The sequence below is a fragment of the Coregonus lavaretus genome (assembly GCF_964263955.1).
Source record: "Coregonus lavaretus genome assembly, chromosome: 24".
In the NCBI taxonomy this organism is placed as follows: domain Eukaryota; kingdom Metazoa; phylum Chordata; class Actinopteri; order Salmoniformes; family Salmonidae; genus Coregonus; species Coregonus lavaretus.
Genome location: NC_140011.1, coordinates 38,875,590 through 38,897,847, shown reverse-complemented (window position 1 = coordinate 38,897,847; position 22,258 = coordinate 38,875,590). Strand labels below are relative to the sequence as shown.

The 22,258-nt window shown below is 43.8% G+C and overlaps 1 pseudogene across 1 annotated transcript in view; it reads left to right on the top strand.

Moving 5' to 3' along the window:
• LOC311099871 overlaps window positions 1–20,821 on the top strand; it is a 99,441-nt pseudogene extending 78,620 nt beyond the window's left edge. Inside the window, exons 5-6 of the transcript in view lie at window positions 20,202–20,350; window positions 20,639–20,821. The product of the transcript in view is annotated as an uncharacterized misc_RNA (transcript). The remainder of the gene's footprint in view (window positions 1–20,201; window positions 20,351–20,638) is intronic.
• Window positions 20,822–22,258: the final 1,437 nt, after the last annotated feature.

Here is a 22,258-nt window from a genome sequence, read left to right as displayed (position 1 = left end):
ATGATTTGGAAAGGCACAGTATAAGGTCCCACAGTTGACAGCGCATGTCAGAGCAAAAACCAAGCCATGATGTTGATGGAAATGGAAGGAAATGGAAGAAGTTTGGAACCACCAAGGCTCTTCCTAGAGCTGGCCGCCCGGCCAAACTGAGCAATCGGGGGAGAAGGGCCTTGGTCAGGGAGGTGACCAAGAACCCGATGGTCACTCTGACAGAGCTCTAGAGTTCCTCTCTGGAGATGGGAGAAACTTCCAGAAGGACAACCATCTCTGCAGCACTCCACCAAGCCGGAAACCGCTCCTCAGTAAAAGGCACATGACAGCCTGCTTGGAGTTTGCCAAAAGGCACCTAAAGACTCAGACCATGAGAAACAAGATTCTCTGGTCTGATGAAACCAAGATTGAGCTCTTTGGCCTGAATGCCAAGCGTCACGTCTGGAGGAAACCTGGCACCATCCCTACGGTGAAGCATGGTGATGGCAGCATCATGCTGTGGGGATGTTTTTCAGCGGCAGGGACTGGGAGAGTAGTCAGGATCGAGCCAAAGATGAACAGAGCAAAGTACAGCGAGATCCTTGATGAAAACCTGCTCCAGAGCGCTCAGGACCTCAGACTGGGGCGAAGGTTCACCTTCCAACAGGACAACAACCCTAAGCACACAGCCAAGACAATGCAGGAGTGGCTTCGGGACAAGTCTCTGAATATCCTTGAGTGGTCCAGCCAGAGCCCGGACTTGAACCCGATCAAACATCTCTGGAGAGACCTGAAAATAGCTGTGCATCAACGCTCCCCATCCAACCTGACAGAGCTTGAAAGGATCTGCAGAGAAGAATGGGAGAAACTCCTCAAATACAGGTGTGCCAAGCTTGTAGCGTCATACCCAAGAAGACTCGATGCTGTAATCGCTGCCAAAGATGATTCAACAAAGTACTGAGTAAAGGGTCTGAATACTTATGTAAATGTTATATTTCCGTTTTTTATTTGTAATAAACCTGTTTTTGTTTTGTCATTATGGGGTATTGTGTGTAGATTGATGAGGGGAAAAACAATTGAATCAATTTTAGAATAAGGCTGTAACGTAACAAAATGTGGAAAAAGTCAAGGGGTCTGAATATTTTCCGAAGGCACTGTATGTTACATGTCATCAAGCTTAAAGGTCCAAAGCACCACAATGTGATTAAAGGTCCAAAGCAGCTATTTTTATCTCAATATCAAATCACTGCTTGGTAACAATTAAGTATCTTACTGTGTTTGCTTTGGAAAAAAAGAAACAAAAATTAGCAAAATCCTTCTTAGCTGAATGCAATTTTTTAAGCAATAATTTTGTCAGGACTGTCTGGGAGTCGTCTGAGGGGCCTAATTGGAAGAGCTTAATGGAAGGGATGTGTATCCTGTAAACTAGCTGTTATTGGCAGAGATTAGGGCAAACTCTCTGTCCATAAAACCCCACCCAGCCAAACAAGCTGAAATTTCTGGTTTTTTTTTTCAAACAGCTCTTAAACTAAAAATGCATTATCATAATTTTCCAAATTTCACAGTATTATTCCAATCTCATGGTGTGGAAATCACAGGAAAATCACGTTTTTGACTGCACTGCCCCTTTAAATGATAGTGGTGACATTATTCTTACTTATGTTACCCTCCAGTTTAATCAGAGAATAATGTATGACTTTAATAAGGAGTGGTAAAGCTAAATGTAATTTGGAGTGCTCAAAGCCTGAAAAGACATTGGAAGTAATTTGATGTGTATAGTAGCAGAGCATGTTGTAGTAGCATAGCAATCAATGTGAGGGAAACCATTTGGGGAGATCTATATCTGACAGTACAATGTATCTAAAAAGACTAATATAAAGAAAAGTAAATGAAATGGGTTAGCAGTCCATGAATGACACCCACTGTACAGCTATCTTAATTTGACTCTGCTTCTCACAGCAGGAAAATAATCCTACAGCAACAGGAAATTTTGATTATTATGTGGATTATAATTAATGGACATTTTATGTAGGGGTTGATACATTTTTCATTAGGGCAAATCAAGTCTGACATTTTAAAGTTGAAATTATAAACTTTAGAAGCATTTGAATACACAACTATTTGAATTTCCTGTCTCCATGACAACAGAGTGATCAAATGAAGATAGCAGATCTGTATGTACTGTATGTCTCTGTGAGTTGGAGGTCTGTGCTGCAGCTTGGTTCATCTTCCAAACTCAGTACATCTGTCTGTCAACACGTGGGAGATTTCTGTCCCTCCAGAAGTGGGACAAACTGGTGGGAGCAGAGCAGAGGCTTGACAGCAAGCAGACACAGAGATCTTTCAGCCATGCGAGTCTGTGTGTGTGTGTGTGTGTGCGTGTGTGTATCAACTGTATCCTGCACATGGAAACCAGGAGCACATCTTCATCCCAGTACTGTTGTATGCCCAGAGTATGACCGTCAGTTTCCATGGTGATCTGCAGCAATATACAGAAATGATATGTCATCTGTTTTTGTTTTTACTTGGCGTAGTGAAGATAACTTTTGGCCAAAGGAGTTGAAGTAAAGGAAATAAGCAGTATAATACTGCTTATGAGGACATAATTCCAGCCAAGGAGCCAGTTCAGAGAAGAACGATTCCCTTGCTCATCGTTACAGTTGCTACTGTTCACTCTGTTTACTTTCAAATGAGGTTGCTTTCATCAATTTGCCTGTTAAACATAATTCACTCTATCGCTGTGTTCTTATAAAGCCAATGCAAGTTTTTGTTTGCTATTACCATGTCAACAAAATTAAGTTTTTGTAGGAATGGGAATATTCAACTGAAAAAAACAACGCATTCTTTTTCTGCTCCCGTTCCACTTCTGGGGTGTATTCACTAACCAAATGGAACATTTGACCAATCCACTACATTTGTTGCTACGGTGCGAAACGTTTTGCTACGGTATGCAACTAATAGATACACCCCATTTAATGTGCACAATTTAATGGCTTGTTCCTCATTGATGCCACAGGGGGGAGACAGACACAGCCTTCACATCATGTGTTCACATGACACAGCCTTCACATCATGACCGCAGACTATTTATTTATTTATTTATTTATTTTTGTAACCTTTATTTAACTAGGCAAGTCAGTTCAGAACTAATTCTTATTTACAGTTACAGCCTACCCCGGCCAAAACCGGACGACGCTGGGCAAATTGTGTGCCGCCCTATGGGACTCCCAATCACGGCCGGATTGTGATACAGCCTGTGACGCCTCCAGCACTGAGATGCAGTGCCTTAGACCGCTGCGCCACTCGGGAGCCCCATGACCACAACAATAAAATACTCCATCTACAACTGTCTGGGTATAGTTGTAAAATAAAATATTAGTAAATGGGATGACATTATCATTAAGTTATTATCATTAAATTATCATTATCAGTAAGTAAGCATTTCACTGTAATGTCTGCACCTGTTGTATTCGGCGCATGTGACCAATAAAATTTGATTTGATTTGATTTACAATTGTGGGACCAAGCAATAGTTGATAAAATATTAAAATAAAACTTTGACTGCAGAGTGTTTGAAATGTGGATTTAAGAAAATCCCAGAGAGCACTGCTCTAAAAACAATTATCACATACTTTCTCACATAATTGATTTATATGAATAAATTGATAACCTAGATTTAGTTATAAGCATAAGCAATAAATAAAGCTTCATAATAAAGTTGTCCTCTGACCGTGTGTCTTGAGTTAAAATAAATAATATACGGTAGTGCTATAAAATGTCCTGTGTGAAAATGGAGTCTATCCCTGTTCATTGTATCTAAAGTAGAGAAAATAGCACAACTACATGTCTAAAAACCTGAACATTAATCTTGTGGAAATTAAATGGTCACATGCCTAACTAAACCTATACCATAACACTTTTGCACAACATTTAGAAATACAAATCTGAGTGATTATTGTAATTATAAACTGTTACTGGTCCCTAATGACAGTCTTGGACTCAAATTCATATTTTAAAACCATTTGATCTCTCTCTCAAGTTACATTTTATTTGGAATAGTCATAGAGTATGCCATTCAGCATGAATTAAATGTGGAAAAATGCCCAAATTATGAATGTAAACAAATTAAACAATGTAAATTCTCCCACTGCTGGTGTTCTACTGAATTACATGTATATATTGGCTCTACACCCGTTCCTCCACCTGTTACATTGAACTGAATCAGCAAACCAGCCAGTCAGCCAGCCAGCCAGTCAGCCAGCCAGCCACTCAACCAGTCAGGCAGCCAGACAGTTAGTCAGTCAGTCAGTCACCCAGTCAACCAGCCAGTCAGGCAGTCAGCCAGTCAGTCAGTCAGTCAGTCAGCCAACCAGCCAGTCAGTCACCCAGTCAGCCAACCAGTCAGCCAGTCAGCCATCCAGTCAACCAGTCAGTCAGCCAGTCAGTCTCCCAGTCAGTCAGCCAGTCAGTCAGCCAGGACTTCACTGTCTCCATGAGACACAGGTCATTCCCCCTGACTGGCTTCATGACACCCTGTGATGTTGACCAGGAAGTCACACCTAGTTGTGAAGTGTGACCTAACACTTTCAAGTCTGGTTGAGGAACCCAGCATAGCACAGTCCTCCTTCTCACACAGCTCAGGTGAACACAGCACTATCCCACACAGAACACAGGGCTCCCAGATGGCTACTTAGGTGAAAAAGAGCAGGGAGAGAGAAGGGAACAGTAGACTGCTGCTGTGAGACACAGGGGAGCTCAAAGTCTCTGTAGCACTATACTATATATAATATATTATAATATACTACACTATAATATAATATAATATAATATACTATACTATACTATACTATAATGTACTATAATATACTATAATATACGACATTATACTATAATATACTATAATATATAATGCTACACAAAATATACTATAATATACTACACTACACTATAATATACTACACTACACTATAATATACTATAATATACTACATTATACTATAATATACTACACTATACTATAATATACAACACTACTATAATATACTACTTTATACTATAATATACTATCCTATCCTATAATATACTATACTACAATATACTATAATATACTATACTACAATATACTTCTCTATACTATAATATACTATAATATACTACATTATACTATAATATACTACACTATACTATAATATACAACACTACTATAATATACTATAATATACTACTTTATACTATAATATACTATCCTATACTATAATATACTATACTATAATATACTACACTACTATAATATACTACATTATAATATAATATACTACACTATACTATACTATACTACTATAACATACTATAATATACTACATTATACTATAATATACTACATTATACTATAATATACTACATTATACTATAATATACTATCCTATACTGTAATATACTACACTGTACTATAATATAATATAATATACTATAATATAATATAGTACACTATACTATACTCTGCCCCACCAATGCTTTATCAGAGTGCTCCCACTGTTCATATACTGATTATTGTCAGATTATTATTAGAACATTAACTGGTCCAAACTGGTGAAACTGTTTCGAATTACTAGTGCTGGATGTTAAACTGCCATAAAGTGTGATATAAATAGCCTACATTATATTATATTGAATTACATAAAAGGTAGGTAGGCCTACTTCTTTTGATACTGACAGAATGCTAAAAACTGTCACCTGAACTGAAATACATTGAATTAATTAATTATTACTATATTGTTATCATTCTAATTATTTGATGATATAATTATTCTGGTTTGTAATGTTTATACCCTTTGAAGCTGTTTTTATAAAAATCTGTTTTACAGTAGGATAGAAATTAAAGTGACATATGAAATAATACTTGGAATCTCCTTCATCAATCATAAATTATGTTTTTTAATAAATAGCTAATTTATAAATAGCTATAGTTAATTACATGTTTTGAGTAATTTAGCTAAAAACTTTCTTACTTAAATACATTTAGTATTATATTTTGTAATAGCAGACAACTCAATGAAACGGACTATACAAACTTAATTCTAGATCTAAATAAACAATCGAAAATGTAAAGAAAACTTGAAATATTATGTTCTATTTCGTTAGTAATTATTTTAACAACTTGAACAGTAAGGTCTGAATCAGTTACAATGACCTGCATGGACCATTTAATGTTCTCTTTAATTATTCGAAGTTTAGGCTACAAAATCAACTGTATGATTTGATCGTGTGATTTGGCTATGAAGTCTTATTTCTTTTTAAATTCAATGTATTTCAATGGTATCGAAATTAGACACAACGTCAAATCAAATGTTATTGGTCACATTCCCGTGTTTAGCAGATGTTATTGCGGGTGTACCGAAATGCTTGTGTTTCTAGCTCCAACAGTGCAGTAATGTCTAACAAGTAATATCCAACAAATTCACAACAATACACACTATTCTATAGTAAAGGAATGGAATTAAGAATATATACATATTTTGATGAGCAATGTCAGAGCGGCATAGACTAAGATACAGTAGAATAGTATAGAATACAGTATATACATATGAGATGAGTAATGCAAAATATGTCAACATTATTAAAGTGACTACTGTTCCATTATTAGTCTATGTTAACTGTGTGACCCTCATGAAACCTTGCTAAAACCTGCATGTTTCTTCACCCGACTGGTTCAATTATATTTCTAAAGCACAAGAGAAGGATGGGTGACTAACAGCAGAGAGACATAAACTGAGGGCATCGAGAGGGCAATGAGTTGTATTAAAATTCGAAATATTCCACGGGCCACTTCCTCCTGGTTTAGAACCCCCAGCCAACACCCTCGCAGATTGGGGCTTTACAGGGAATGTTGTGAAAAGGTAGGCATGATACTAGACGGACATATCACCTCAGAGATCTGTTTGAAATTCCCCTCAATACAGCCGTGGAGCCGCGCTGTCTGTTTCAGCCCAGCACAGAAAGAAAAGGCCTAGATTTCTTTACCCCAAAGAAGCAGGACTATTCCATTTTTATATAATCATACAAATAAGTTTAAATTTAAGGTCACTTGAAATATTTTAAGCTCCAGTGGGAGAGTAAAATATAGGCCAACTCATGAAATAAAGATAAATATATAGGCCTAATATTACAAAGATTATATCACACAAAACAATTATGGGCATGAGCAATTTTGAAGAGCACAATACATAATGTATCTAAGGAAATATAGTTATTTTTAAGAGGGTAGTATTACATTTAATATGGATTTATTAGGGCACATGTATATGCACAACATGCGTTTATGCTATCTGTTCATTTGAAAAAGGCCATGGCCACTCCAGGGCTCTCTACCACGTTCCTCGACCCTTCCCCATTTTATTCCACAAGGCATATTTGGGCGTTATGCGGACACTGCAGTAGCAGGTTCTCCCGTTGAGAAAATCAACATGAACTCATGTTAGTTTCTCCTGTGCGATTTGTAGCATTCTTCTAGACGCCCGGGACGGCTTTGATGCTGGTGCTCGGCTGCCTTTGAAATGCAGGGCCTTCTCTAATGCAAATTCACCCTGATGGGATAAGGCGAGGGAGGGAGATGAGGGCTATAAAATGTTGACGTCAGCACAACAACTCTTAACTGGCAGCGTGTCTAGCAAACAAGAAGTTAAAGAGTATAAGTGGACCAGCCAGGTGGAGGAGGTCTTTGGTTAAACAGAAACCCGGGGTAGAGGAGGCAGGAGCAACGCGCTGGACGCACACTATGCGCATGAGTTTCCATTCGGAAAGATGTACGTGAGTTATCTTTTGGAGAAAGACACCAGCATGTACCCAAATTCAGTGCGACATCCCAGCCTAAACTTGAACCATCAGAACTTTGTTCCCGCACCTCCGCAGTATTCGGATTTCAGCGGATACCACCAAATTCCTGGGATTAACAATGACCCTCACCACAGCCAGACGGGGGCCTGGAACCCCGCTTACGCACCGCCGACCCGGGAAGACTGGTCGCCCTATGGGCCAGGGACAGGACCGTCCACATCTAATCCGGGACCAATTGGCTATAGCCACCCAGAGTTCGCTCCAGTCCCACAACCCGGGCTTCTCCCGTTGTCTGTCAACTCATCTGTAGGTCAGCTTTCTCCCATTTCTCAGCGCAGAAACCCTTATGATTGGATGAGGCGGAGCGCACCACCGGCAAATTCAGGTAGGTTACCTGAGGAGGTGTTTCATACATTTTTGTAATCAAGGAATGTATCATTTTGTTGTCCATAAGACCATAGAAAATAAAGACTAAATCATACAAAATAAATTTAATTTAATTTACATGTAGCAAAGCAGACACTTATAAGAAATATAATGGGTCAAATTCAGTGTCTTTGGTCCATTTTCTTTCTGAAACCACAGATACTGAAATACTGTACGCACCGTAGTGAGAAGAAAAAGATCAACCAGAACAACTGGGCTTGCAAATGCGTGCACCTGTTCACTGAATTCAGAGACGAATTCATGTTTCAACTCAGAAAGATGGAATACCAGGTTACCTGGCCGTCGCTTGGATGTTCATAGCTGATTCATTCGTTAGTATTTGTTCAATCCCATCAAAGTATTTGACGTTGCATATTGTCATGTGATATCATTACTGACATACACTTTATCTTGCGCGGTCATCAGCATATTTGGTCCTCTCGTGCTCACTGTTCTTTTGTGAAGTCATGAATCACACCTCGCATGCCGTCATAAATTAGTGGTATTATCTCGTGAGTTTTATGGTTATAATATTGCCTATGTAATGTATTTACAAGTTGATGGTAAACCAGGGTATGTACTTTAATTGCATTGCAATACGTGCTAAATGATTATCCTTAAGATTATAATTGCCTATCATCATGCAGTAAAAAGGAGTAGGCTAGTATAGCCTATAACATGCATAATATAGTCTAGGCTATATCAATTACTTTATTACCATATTCATGATCATCGTCGAATTAATCTTTGATTTTGTCTGGTGTAGCCTATAGGCTTCACAATTATGTTATGCTCCTCCTATTATGTGAGCAATCCCTCGTTTTCCTTACGACAGATTTCATAATGTTACAAGATTTTTTCATAATATCATTAAGAATTCTCTAGTCTGCTGAGACGGCTTAACCTGGAAGTGATCAGATGAAAGAAACCGTCTGGGGTTTGAAGATCTTGTAATGTAAATTATGCGGTTGGTTGTCTTCTTGTATGTCGTAGGGCTCTAGAATTGTTTGCTATGTTGTAATTCTTTGTTAGCCATTATGTCTCTAGGCAGGAGTTCTTGTTGTCAATTACTTTGATGTCGCTCGCTTGGTTCACGCTTGTCCTCCACTAGACCTTATGCGTCATAATGGCCTGCTGATATAATACGTCAGGCATTGACATCATATCACATAACATTAAAAAAATATATACATATTTTACTGAATTGAGTTGAATGGGCATGGAAGCACATTGGTGTACTGTTCCTACAGATTTATTAACTCACTTACTGTATATGCCTGTATTTGAGTTCGATCCTCTATGGCCCTCAAACTCAACTCTGGACCACTTTTTATTTTATCTATTTATTTTTATTTGTTTATTTCACCTTTATTTAACCAGGTAAGCCAGTTGAGAACAAGTTCTCTTTTACAACTGCGACCTGGCCAAGATAAAGCAAAGCAGTGCGATAAAAACAACAAACACAGAGTTACATATGGAATAAACAAAACATACAGTCAATATCACAATAGAAAATCTATATACAGTGTGTGCAAATGTAGTAAGTTATGGAGGTAAGGCAATAAATAGGCCATATTGCAAAATAATTACAATTTAGTATTAACACTGGAGTGATAGATGTGCAGAAGATGATGTGCAAATAGAGATACTGGGGTGCAAATGAGCAAAATAAATAACAATGTAAATAACAATATGGGGATGAGGTAGTTGGGTGGGCTAATTACAGATGGGCTGTGTACAGGTGCAGTGATCGGTAAGCTGCTCTGACAAGTGATGCTTAAAGATAGTGAGGGAGATAAGTGTCTACAGCTTCAGAGATTTTTGCAGTTCGTTCCAGTCATATGCAGCAGAGAACTGGAAGGAATGGCGGCCAAAGGAGGTGTTGGCTTTGGGGATGACCAGTGAGATATACCTGTTGGAGCGCATACTACGGGTGGGTGTTGCTATGGTGACCAATGAGCTAAGATAAGGCAGGGATTTGCCTAGAAGAGATTTATTGATGACCTGGAGCCAGTGGGTTTGGCGACGAATATGTAGTGAGGGCCAGCCAACGAGAGCGTACAGGTCACAATGGTGGGTAGTATATGGGGCTTTGGTGACAAAACGGATGGCACTGTGATAGACTACATCCAATTTGCTGAGTAGAGTGTTGGAAGCTATTTTGTAAATGACATCACCGAAGTCAAGGATCGGTAGGATAGTCAGTTTACCGAGGGCATGTTTAGCAGCATGAGTGAAGGAGGCTTTGTTGCGAAATAGGAAGCCGATTCTAGATTTCACTTTGGATTGGAGATGCTTAATGTGAGTCTGGAAGGAGAGTTTACGGTCTAACCAGACACCTAGGTATTTGTAGTTGTCCACATATTCAGACCCGCCGAGAGTAGTGATTCTAGTCAGGCGGGCGGGTGCAAGCAGCATTCGATTGAAGAGCATGCATTTAGTTTTATTAGCGTTTAAGAGCAGTTGGAGGCAACGGAAGTAGTGTTGTACGGCATTGAAGCTCGTTTGGAGGTTTGTTAACACAGTGTCCAACGAAGGGCCAGATGTATACAAAATGGTGTCGTCTGCATAGAGCTGGATCTGAGAGTCACCAGCAGCAAGAGCGACATCATTGATATACACAGAGAATAGAGTCGGCCCGAGAATTGAACCCTGTGGCATCCCCATTGAGACTGCCAGAGGTCCAGACAACAGGCCCTCCGATTTGAGAAGTAGTTGGTGAACCAGGCGAGGCAGTCATTTGAGAAACCAAGGCTATTTAGTCCGCCAATAAGAATGCAGTGATGGACAGAGTCAAAAGCCTTGGCCAGGTCGATAAAGACGGCTGCACAGTACTGTCTTTTATCGATCGCGGTTATTATATCGTTTAGGACCTTGAGCGTGGCTGAGGTGCACCCATGACCAGCTCGAAAAACCAGATTGCATAGCGGAGAAGGTACAGTGGGATTCTAAATGGTTGGTGATTTGTTTATTAACTTGGCTTTCAAATACTTTCAAATAAGGCAGGGCAGGACGGATATAGGTCTGTAACAGTTTAGATTTAGAGTGTCACCCCCTTTGAAGAGGGGGATGACTGCGGCAGCTTTCCAATCTCTGGGGATCTCAGACGATACGATAGAGAGGTTGAACAGGCTAGCAATAGGGGTTGCGACAATTTCTGCGGCTAATTTTAGAAAGAAAGGGTCCAGATTGTCTAGCCCAGCTGATCTGTAGGGGTCCAGATTTTGGGCAAGTTGCAGCGGAGGGTGCAGAGCTGGTGGCCGGGGTAGGGGTAGCCAGGTGGAAAGCATGGCCAGCCGTAGCAAAATGCTTATTGAAATTCTCGATTATCGTAGATTTATCGGTGGTGACAGTGTTTCCTAGCCTCAGTGCAGTGGGTAGCTGGGAGGAGGTGCTCTTATTCTCCATGGACTTTACAGTGTCCAAAAACGTTCTGTTTGAAAAAGCTAGCCTTTGCTTTCCTAACTGATTATGTATATTGGTTCCTGACTTCCCTGAAAAGTTGCATATCACGGGGGCTGTTCAATGCTAATGCAGTACGCCACAGGATGTTTTTGTGCTGGTCAAGGGCAGTCAAGTCTGGGGTGAACCAGGGGCTATATCTGTTCTTAGTTCTGCATTTTTTGAATGGGGCATGCTTATTTAAGATGGAGAGGAAAGCACTTTTGAAGAACATCCAGGCATCCTCTACTGACGGAATGAGGTCAATATCCATCCAGGATACCCGGGCCAGGTCAATTAGAAAGGCCTGCTCGCTGAAGTGTTTTAGTGAGCGTTTGACAGTGATGAGGGGTGGTTGTTTGACCGCGGACCCATTACGGACGCAGGCAATGAGGCAGTGATTGCTGAGATCCTGGTTGAAGACAGCGGAGGTGTATTTAGAGGGTAAATTAGTCAGGATGATATCTATGAGGGTGCCCATGTTTACGGATTTAGGGTTGTACCTGGTAGGTTCCTTGATAATTTGTGTGAGATTGAGGGCATCTAGTTTAGATAGTAGGATGGCCGGGGTGTTAAGCATATCCTAGTTTAGGTCACCAAGCAGTACGAACTCTGAGGATAGATGGGGGGCAAGCAATTCACATATGGTGTCCAGGGCACAACTGGGGGCTGAGGGGGGTCTGTAGCAAGCGGCAACAGTGAGAGACTTATTTCTGGAAAGGTGAATTTTTTAAAGTAGAAGCTCAAACTGTTTGGGCACAGACCTGGATAGTATGATAGAGCTCTGCAGGCTATCTCTACAGTAGATTGCAACTCCGCCCCCTTTGGCAGTTCTATCTAGACGGAAAATGTTGTAATTCGGGATGGAAATATCTGAATTTTTGGTGGCCTTCCTAAGCCAGGATTCAGACACTGCTAGAACATCAGGGTTGGCAGAGTGTGCCAACACAGTGAATAACTCAAACTTGGGGAGGCGGCTTCTGATGTTGACATGCAAGAATCCAAGGCTTTTACGGTTACAGAAGTCAACAAATGATAGCGCCTGGGGAGTAGGAGTGATACTGGGGGCTACAGGGCCTGGGTTAACCTCTACATCACCAGAGGAACAGAGGAGGAATAGAATAAGGATACGGCTAAAGGCTTTAAGAACTGGTCCTCTAGGACGTTGTAGAATAGATTCAGGGCATTATGTACAGACAAGGATATGGAAGGATATGAGTACAGTGGAGGTACACCTAAGCATTGGGTAACGCTGAAAGAGGTAGCATCCCTGGAGGTATCGACTGTCACGATCGTCAGGGAGAGAAGTAGACCAATGCGCAGCGTGTTGAACGAACATGTTACTTTATTAAATTAAAGCACGAACAAAACAACAAACGACTCGTAACGTCCACGGTGACAAAGACCGAACACGGAACAAAAACCCACAAACACAAAGTGAAAAACAGACAGTTAAATATGGCTCCCAATCAGAGACAACCAGCCAACAGCTGACACTCGTTGCCTCTGATTGGGAGTCACTAAGGCAAACATAGAAAACGACAAACTAGAACCCCCAACATAGAAATAAACCACATAGAATGAACACACCCTGGCTCAACATATAGAGTCCCAGAGCCAGGGTGTGACAGTACCCCCCCCTAAAGGCGCGGACTGCGACCGCGCCTCAACCAGAGAAAAATAGGGGAGGGCTGGGTGGGCATTCCTCCTCGGCGGCGGTTCTGGCTCCGGGCTTGCCCACCACCCTCCAACAAACCCCCCATAGCGCCCCTGGTCCGGTCTGGCCCCGCTGGCTGGAGCTGGACTGGACGTAGCAGGAGCGGTAGGCTTCAGCTCCTTAGTGGAGCAGTTGAGCGGTACCTGATTTGGCACCGATGACCCAGGCACGGGTTGTGCCGGACTGACGACGCGCATCTCTGGCTTGGTGCGTGGAGCAGCAACTGGCCGGACCGGGCTGACGATGCGCACCCCTGGCTTGGTGCGTGTAGCAGCAACGGGCCGGACCGGGCTGACGATGCGCACCCCTGGCTTGGTGCGTGGAGCCGGAACGGGCCTCACCGGACTGACGACTCGCACCCCTGGCTTGGTGCGAGTGGCAGGAACGGGCTGAACCAGGCTGACGTCTCGCACCGTAGGCTTGGTGCGAGGGGCAGGAACAGGCCGGACTGGGCTGGCGACGCACACCGTAGGCTTGGTGCGTGGAGCAGGGACAGGCCGGACTGGGCTGGCGACGCACCCCGTAGGCTTGGTGCGTGGAGCAGGGACAGGCCGGGCTGGGCTGGCGACGCACACCGTAGGCTTGGTGCGTGGAGCAGGGACAGGCTGGGCTGGCGACGCACACCGTAGGCTTGGTGCGTGGAGCAGGGACAGGCCGGACTGGGCTGGCGACGCACACCGTAGGCTTGGTGCGTGGAGCAGGGACAGGCCGGGCTGGGCTGGCGACGCACACCGTAGGCTTGGTGCGTGGAGCAGGGACAGGCCGGGCCGGGCTGGCGACGCGCACCGTACACTTAGTGCGGGAAGCAGGAACGGGCCGGGCCGGGCCGGCGACGCACACCGTAGGTTTGGTGCGAGGGGCAGGAACAGGCCGGGCCGGGCTGGCGACGCACACCGTAGGCTTGGTGCGAGGGGCAGGAACAGGCTGGGCTGGGCTGGCGACGTGCACCGTACACTTAGTGCGGGAAGCAGGAACGGGCTGGACCGGACTGGTGACGCACACCATTTGCTTGGTGTGAGGAGCGGGACTGGGTTTCATCATAACCCTCCGCTCCCTCAGCTGCCTACCGAGTTCCTCTCGCCGTGCCTCATTTCTCACCCTTTCCCTTATCGCCTCCAATAGCTCCATCCTCTGCAACACTAACTCCTGCTCCCTCTGCGCCAGTAGCCCCCTTAACCTGGTGGCCTCCTCACCTAATCGCCCTGTGGCAGCCTCCTGCTGCCCAGTCGCCCCTGCCGTGTGTCCCCCCTAAAAATTTTTTGGGGTTGCCTCTCGACCGTCCGACGCTGACACTGCTTACGCCGTTGCTCCTCTCTCCGTCGCCTCTCAACTGTCTCACTCCATGGCTGGCGATCCATCCCGGCCAGGATCTCCTCCCAGGTCCAGGACCCTCTCCCGTCCAATATCTCCTCCCATGTCCAGGCTGCCTGCTCCTGGACACGCTGCTTGGTCCTGGTATGGTGGGTTTTTCTGTCACGATCGTCAGGGAGAGAAGTAGACCAATGCGCAGCGTGTTGAACGAACATGTTACTTTATTAAATTAAAGCACGAACAAAACAACAAACGACTCGTAACGTCCACGGTGACAAAGACCGAACACGGAACAAAAACCCACAAACACAAAGTGAAAAACAGACAGTTAAATATGGCTCCCAATCAGAGACAACCAGCCAACAGCTGACACTCGTTGCCTCTGATTGGGAGTCACTAAGGCAAACATAGAAAACGACAAACTAGAACCCCCAACATAGAAATAAACCACATAGAATGAACACACCCTGGCTCAACATATAGAGTCCCAGAGCCAGGGTGTGACATCGACTGAGCCGGTCTCCGCGTGTATGGGGGGTGGGACAAAGGAGCTCTCTGAGGCTGGTTGAGCGGGACTGGAGGTTCTACAGTGAAATAGTACAATAAGAACTAGCCCAAACAGCAATAGGCTGGGCATATTGACATGGGAGAGAGGCATAAAGCAATCACAGGTGTTATTCGAGGGCTAAGACAACAACTGGCAATGGCGACAAAAGTTTGGGCTGAGGCTAAACAGATAAACAGGATAGGGTACCGTGTAAAGGAACAGTCCAGCAGGCATCAGCTGTGTAGCTGAGTGATCATAAGGTCCAGTGAAAAGCAATAGCTAAGTCCGGGAGCAGTTTGTAGGCTGCTACAGCACAGGCGAGCAGGAGGCATGGCTGTTGATTGCGCATGCTAGCGGGCCGGGGCTATCAGATGGATCTTCGTGGTCGTCACAACGGGAAGCCTGTTGTAACCACATCAGACCATTAAGTCGGCAGACCAGTCGTGATGGATCGGCGGGGCTTCGTGTCGACACTAGGAGGTCCCGTCCGGTTGACAGAGAGGTAGATAGCCGGGAGATGGGCCTGGCTCGAGGCTAGCTCAAGGCTAACTGGTGCATCGGGACAGTGGTGAATTAGCCAACATCAGCCATTCGGTTGCAGCTAGCTAGTTGCGATGATCCGGTGTTAAGTTCCAATGATTCAGTGATTCTGGCACAAAATCCGATATGCTCTGGGTCGATAGCACGCTGTGCAGACCGATAATTGTCCAGGCTAGAGCTGGCTGGTAGGTAGTGCAGGCCACGGACAGTGGTGAAGACCGCTAACGGTGGCTAATAGCAAGTAGCTAGTTAGCTGGCTAGCTGGCTAGTTTCAGCTGTAGGTTCCACATTGGGTTAGGCGGGTTGCAGGAAAGTATATTTGGTTAAAGGATGGGAAGTGAGATAGATAAATATATACGAAAAAAAAAAAAAAAACTGCCGCAACACGAGGACACAACACAATTCACGACCACACTGCTATGCCATCTTGTAATCTATACCAGTTCCACTGCATTTTTTATTGTTCTCCTCTAATCAGGGACTGATTTAGACCTGGGACACCAGGTGTGTGCAATTCATTATCAGGTAGAACAGAAAACCAGCAGGCTCTGGACCTCGTTGGCCTAGTGTCTGCTGGTTTTTATTTTTTCCTTTCAATTAAGACCTAGACAACCAGGGGAGGGGAGGGGAGTCCCTTACTAATCAGTGATCTTAATGAATCAATCAAGTACAAGGGAGGAGCGAAAACCCGCAGGTACTTGGCCTTCCATGGAATGAGTTTGACACATGCTCTAAGGCCTCTACCTGAGATCCTCAATATGCCTACACATGTCCCAGCATCTTGTTTTGATTGACATTTTGGACATAAGTATGTCATCAGTTCAAGCAAGCGGGCCTATTTCACATGAGCCTACACACAAGCCCCTTCAGGCCTCACCGATGATCGCTAAATAACTGGTACTGAATTTGCAAGCATGTAGTTTGAAGCCATGTGAATCGTAGACCAAACTGGCCAGCCTAGTGCCACAGAGTGAGATGGCTATACAGTGCATTCGAAAAGTATGCAGACCCCTTGACTTTTTCCACATTTTGTTACGTTACAACCTTATTCTAAAATTGATTAAATATTTTTTTACGTCATCAATCGACACACAATACCCCATAATGTTAAAGCAAAAACAGGTTTTTAGAAATGTCTGCAAATTTATAAAAAATAAAAAATGAAAATATAACATTTACATAAGTATCCAGACCCTTTACTCAGTACTTTGTTGAAGCACCTTTGGCAGCTATTACAGCTTTGAGTCTTCTTGGGTATGATACTTGTAGTGTATTGAGATTATGATGGTGTTAAATGTTTTTAAGTGGAACTGAAAGAATGTTCATTTTAGTATCAAGAGGGAATGTTTTAGTGTAATGTCACATACAACAGACAGGAAGTGTGTTGTAGACAGGGGAGACTGGTGATTGGCCAGAAGAGGGAGCCCATCTTTTTGCATTGTTTATAAGTAGGGGTAAACGAAGAAGAGAGGCAGAACGGCCATTCCAATCTGAGGCGCCGTTCTCCGGGTGTCATGTCACCTGTCACTTATGCTAAAGCTTGTGATCTGAATAAACTTATGATCAAGGATTCAGTATGAGCGGACTCCTTTGTTTATCAGCAATAATTGCCACCACTCACTCGATACGACATACTACAAGCTTGGCACACCTGTATTTGGGAAGTTTCTCCCATTCTTCTCTGAAGATCCTCTCAAGCTCTGTCAGGTTAGATGGGGAGCGTCGCTGCACAGCTATTTTCAGGTCTCTCCAGAGATGTTCGATTGGGTTCAAGTCCAGGCTCTGGCTGGGCCACTCAAGGACATTCAGAGACTTGTCCCGAAGCCACTCCTGCGTTGTCTTGGCTGTGTGCTTAGGGTCATTGTCCTGTTGGAAGGTGAACCTTCGCCCCAGTCTGAGGTCCTGAGCGCTCTGGAACAGGTTTTCATCAAGGATCTCTCTGTACTTTGCTCCGTTAATCTTTCCGGCGATCCTGACTAGTCTCCCAGTCCCTGCCGCTGAAAAACATCCTCACAGCATGATGCTGCCACCACCATGCATCACCGTAGGGATGGTGCCAGGTTTCCTCCAGACGTGACGCTTGGCATTCAGACCAAAGAGTTCAATCTTGGTTTCATCAGACCAGAGAATCTTGTTTCTCATGGTCTGAGAGTCCTTTAGGTGCCTTTTGGCAAACTCCAAGCGGGCTGTCATGTGCCTTTTACTGATGAGTGGCTTCTGTCTGGCCACTCTACCATAAAGGCCTGATTGGGGGAGTGCTGCAGAGATGGTTGTCCTTCTGGAAGGTTCTCCCATCTCCACAGAGGAATTCTGGAGCTCTGTCAGAGTGACCATTGGGTCTTGGTCACCTCCCCCGAACGCTCAGTTTGGCCGGGCGGCCAGCTCTAGGAAGAGTCTTGGTGGTTCCAAACTTCTTCCATTTAAGAATGATGGAGGCCACTGTGTTCTTGGGGAACTTCAATGCTGCAGAAATGTTATGGTAACCTTCCCAGATTTGTGCCTCGACACAATCCTGTCTCGGACCTCTACGGGCAATTCCTTCAACCTCATGGCTTTGTTTTTGCTATGACATGCACTGTCAACTGTGGAACCTTATATAGACAGGTGTGTGCCTTTCCAAATCATGTCCTATCAATTTAATTTATCACAGTTGGACTCCAATCAAGTTGTAGAAACATCTCAAGGATGATCAATGGAAACAGGATGCACCTGAGCTCACTTTTGAGTCTCATAGCAAAGTGTCTGAATACATATGTAAATAAGGTATTTTTTTAAATGTATTTTTTATATATTTGCAAAAAAATTCTAAAAACCTTTGTCATTATGGGATATTGTATGTAGATTGATGAGGGAAAAGTTTTTTTGAATCAATTTTAGAATAAGGCTGCAACGTAACAAAATGTGGAAAAAGTCAAGGGGTCTGAATTCTTTCCGAATGCACTGTATAAAGCTTTTCTCTCTGTATAGAACACCTATCAGAAATCAAGTTGTTGTCAGTGCCTGGGACCACTTATGATTAACAGAGGAAGCATGAGCACAGACTTGGGTCTGCCATAAATGTCCAGTTCACTGCACCTAATGGGCCCGGCTGGTTAAAAAATACATTTTTAACCCAAATTTGTCATTCCAGTTCATGTGATTATCTGGTTGTCCCAGACGGGGAGTTTTATGGTCCATGTTAGCGATTAACTCTAGACAAGAGCCATGTCACTTTATCATATCAGTCAGCCAACCATTCATTCTCATGAACGTCTCATTAACCTCCACCGCTAAACCATTTATCTTAGCAGCCATCAGGGACATCATTACACAAGTGCAGCGCTACAGATTGTGTGTCAAACGCATTCTCTACTTATACAAAGTCAATATTGCCACTTTTTAAACTTTTCACGTTTGGATTCACATCATGGGTTCTGGAATGCTGTTGGTATTTTTGTTGCTAGTTCCAGCAAGGGAGACTATTGTCTGACTGTTTAATATTTCCGGGTCCTCTACAGTTTTTTTAGGATGCTTTGTCACCTGCCATTCAGATTAAATGTTTATGTACAGTCTCAGTTTGCACCTTGGAGGCCTCGTGACGCAAACCGTGTTGTCGCTGGTGATGGGAACCACTCCAATCAGTACAGTGTTTCATTAACGCAGCATGGAGATTGTATGGGTCAATACCCCCGTAGACATGCACCTCAGACGCCGTCTGTTTGGGAGTGGTCCGCCTGTGTCAACATGGTAATTAGAAAACAACGGTCATCAGAGAAGAGGTAGTTATTATGAATCAGGAGGTGAAGATAATCATTTAGGGGTCGATGGGAGCAGGAGGGTGTGTTCTGTGTTTCAACAGCCTAATGGTAACTCTCTGGTCATCAGGCCTGGCCTGGCACCTTTACAGGCAGGCCCCTCCCCCTCTCAGCTCACACATTTTCATTTTCAACTTGGTTGCTGCACTTAGGTCCCTCATTCACTATGGACAGAACGAAGTGACTTTTGATTTCCGGTACCTAATTAAAAAGACTAACTGATCCCAGGGCTTTGCTAGTTTATCTGTGTGTGTTTTAGTGAGAGGTTTCATGTGTGAAATGAAGCAGAAACCACATTTTCACATCTGTCTCATCTTTATCTACTCCTCTAATATCGGTTATTTACGGCATGTAAGTTGATGTGAAATCTGACTGTAGCAGCAGCCCAGTCGTCCTCCCATCGTGACCAACGCAGGTGAAGCCCTACTGAGAATCACATCTCAATCTTATGCAAATTGTCTGTTCAGCTAGTTTGAATGGCAAACAATACGGACAGGGTAGAAATTCTATTAACATAACGTCTGTTAAAGTTAAAATAAACACAGAAGTAGTTTTTTATAATCTCTACATTACGAACACAATCTGAAAGTTGACTGATGACTATACTGTAACTCTGTTGCAGGTGGTAAGACACGAACGAAAGACAAGTACCGGGTGGTGTACACAGATCACCAGCGGTTGGAGCTGGAGAAGGAGTTCCACTACAGCCGCTACATCACCATCAGGAGGAAAGCAGAGCTGGCCACCTCTCTCTGCCTCTCAGAACGACAGGTCAGACACAACACCAGGGGGCAGGGAGTCTCTCTGTGTGTCTGTCTCTCTCTCTCTCTCTCTCTCTCTCTCTCTCTCTCTCTCTCTCTCTCTCTCTCTCTCTCTCTCTCTCTCTCTCTCTCTCTCTCTCTCTCTCTCTCTCTCTCTCTCTCTCTCTCTCTCTCTCTCTCTCTCTCTCTCTCTCTCTCTCTCTCTCTCTCTCTCTCTCTCTCTCTCCCTCCCTCCCTCCCTCCCTCCCTCCCTCCCAGCCACAGAGCACTTATCTCCAATCTTTTGTTTATTCCACAGGTGAAAATCTGGTTTCAGAATCGGCGTGCCAAAGAAAGGAAAGTGAACAAGAAGAAGATTCAACAGCCTCAGGCAGCGTCCACAACAACATCTACTCCACCCGGCAATGTTGCCATGGTGACCAGCAGCAGTGGTTGCCTAGTGTCTCCGTCCCTACAAATGACTATCAAAGAAGAATACTGAGGACGACGGTCTGATGTAAAAAAAAGAAAAGACTTTGGGCCAAATCTGACCTGCAATAGAGACCCCAGTCAACAAGGCAAATGCAGGGGTCAACACCTACAGAGAAGATATCTAAAAGACTGGCTGCTGTTTCCTGAGCTTTTGTCCTGAGCTTTTGTTTTACAAAAAATGAAGGAACTTCTAAAGGACAAGACAGACCAACACGAACATTGGCTGTGTACAGTAGATTACGTGCTGGGTTTCGACGAATAACATATTGAATCATCGGGAAATTAATAGAAAATAAAGGCCCGTGTTCTGTGGTCAGAGGCGATAGGACGGACACCTGCTGTGCACACATTCATGTTGGTCTGTCTTGTCCTTAACAGAAAGAGAGACAAAGAACTGAAAAAGAGAAAAGCTATAAATACAGTGCATCGGAAAGTATTCAGACCCCTTGACTTTTAACCACATTCTGCTACGTTACAGCCTTATTTTTCATCAATCTACACAGAATAGCACATGATGACAAAGCAAAAACAGGTTTATATAAATTTTTGCAAATTTATAAAATATAAAAAACGGAAATATCACATTTACATAAGTAAAGGACATTCAAATACTTGTCATGAAGCCACTCCTGCGTTGTCATGGCTGTGTGCTTAGGGTTGATCCTGACTAGTCTCCCAGTCCCTGCTGCTGAAAAACAAGCCCACAGCATGATACTGCCACCACCATGCTTCACTGTAGGGATGGTGCCAGGTTTCCTTCAGACGTGATGCTTGGCTTTCAGGCCAAAGAGTTCAATCTTGGTTTCATCAGACCAGAGAATCTTGTTTCTCATGGTCTGAGAGTCCTTTAGGTGCCTTTTGTCAAACTCCAAGCTGGCTGTCATGTGCCTTTTACTGAGGAGTGGCTTCCGCCTGGCCACTCTACCATAAAGGCCTGATTGGGGGAGTGCTGCAGAGATGGTTGTCCTTCTGGAAGGCAGAGATAGTTGTCCTTCTGGAAGGTTCTTCCATCTCCACAGAGGAACTCTGGAGCTCTGTCAGAGTGACCATCCGATTCCTGGTCACCTCCCTGACCAAGGCCCTTCTCCCCCGATTGCTCAGTTTGGCCAGGCGGCCAGCTGGTGGTTCCAAAGTTCTTCCATTTAAGAATGATGGAAGCCACTGTGTTCTTGGGGACCTTCAATGCTGCAGAAATTTTTTTGGTACCCTTCCCCAGATCTGTGCTTCGACACAATCCTGTCTCGGAGCGCTACGGACAATTCCTTCGACCTCATGGCTTGGTTTTTGCTCTGACATGCACTGTCAACTGTGGGACCTTATATAGACAGGTGTGTGCCTTTCCAAATCATGTCCAATCATGAATTTACCACAGGTGGACTCTAATGAAGTTGTAGAAACATCTCAAGGATGATCAATGGAAACAGGATGCACCTGAACTTTTTTTGCT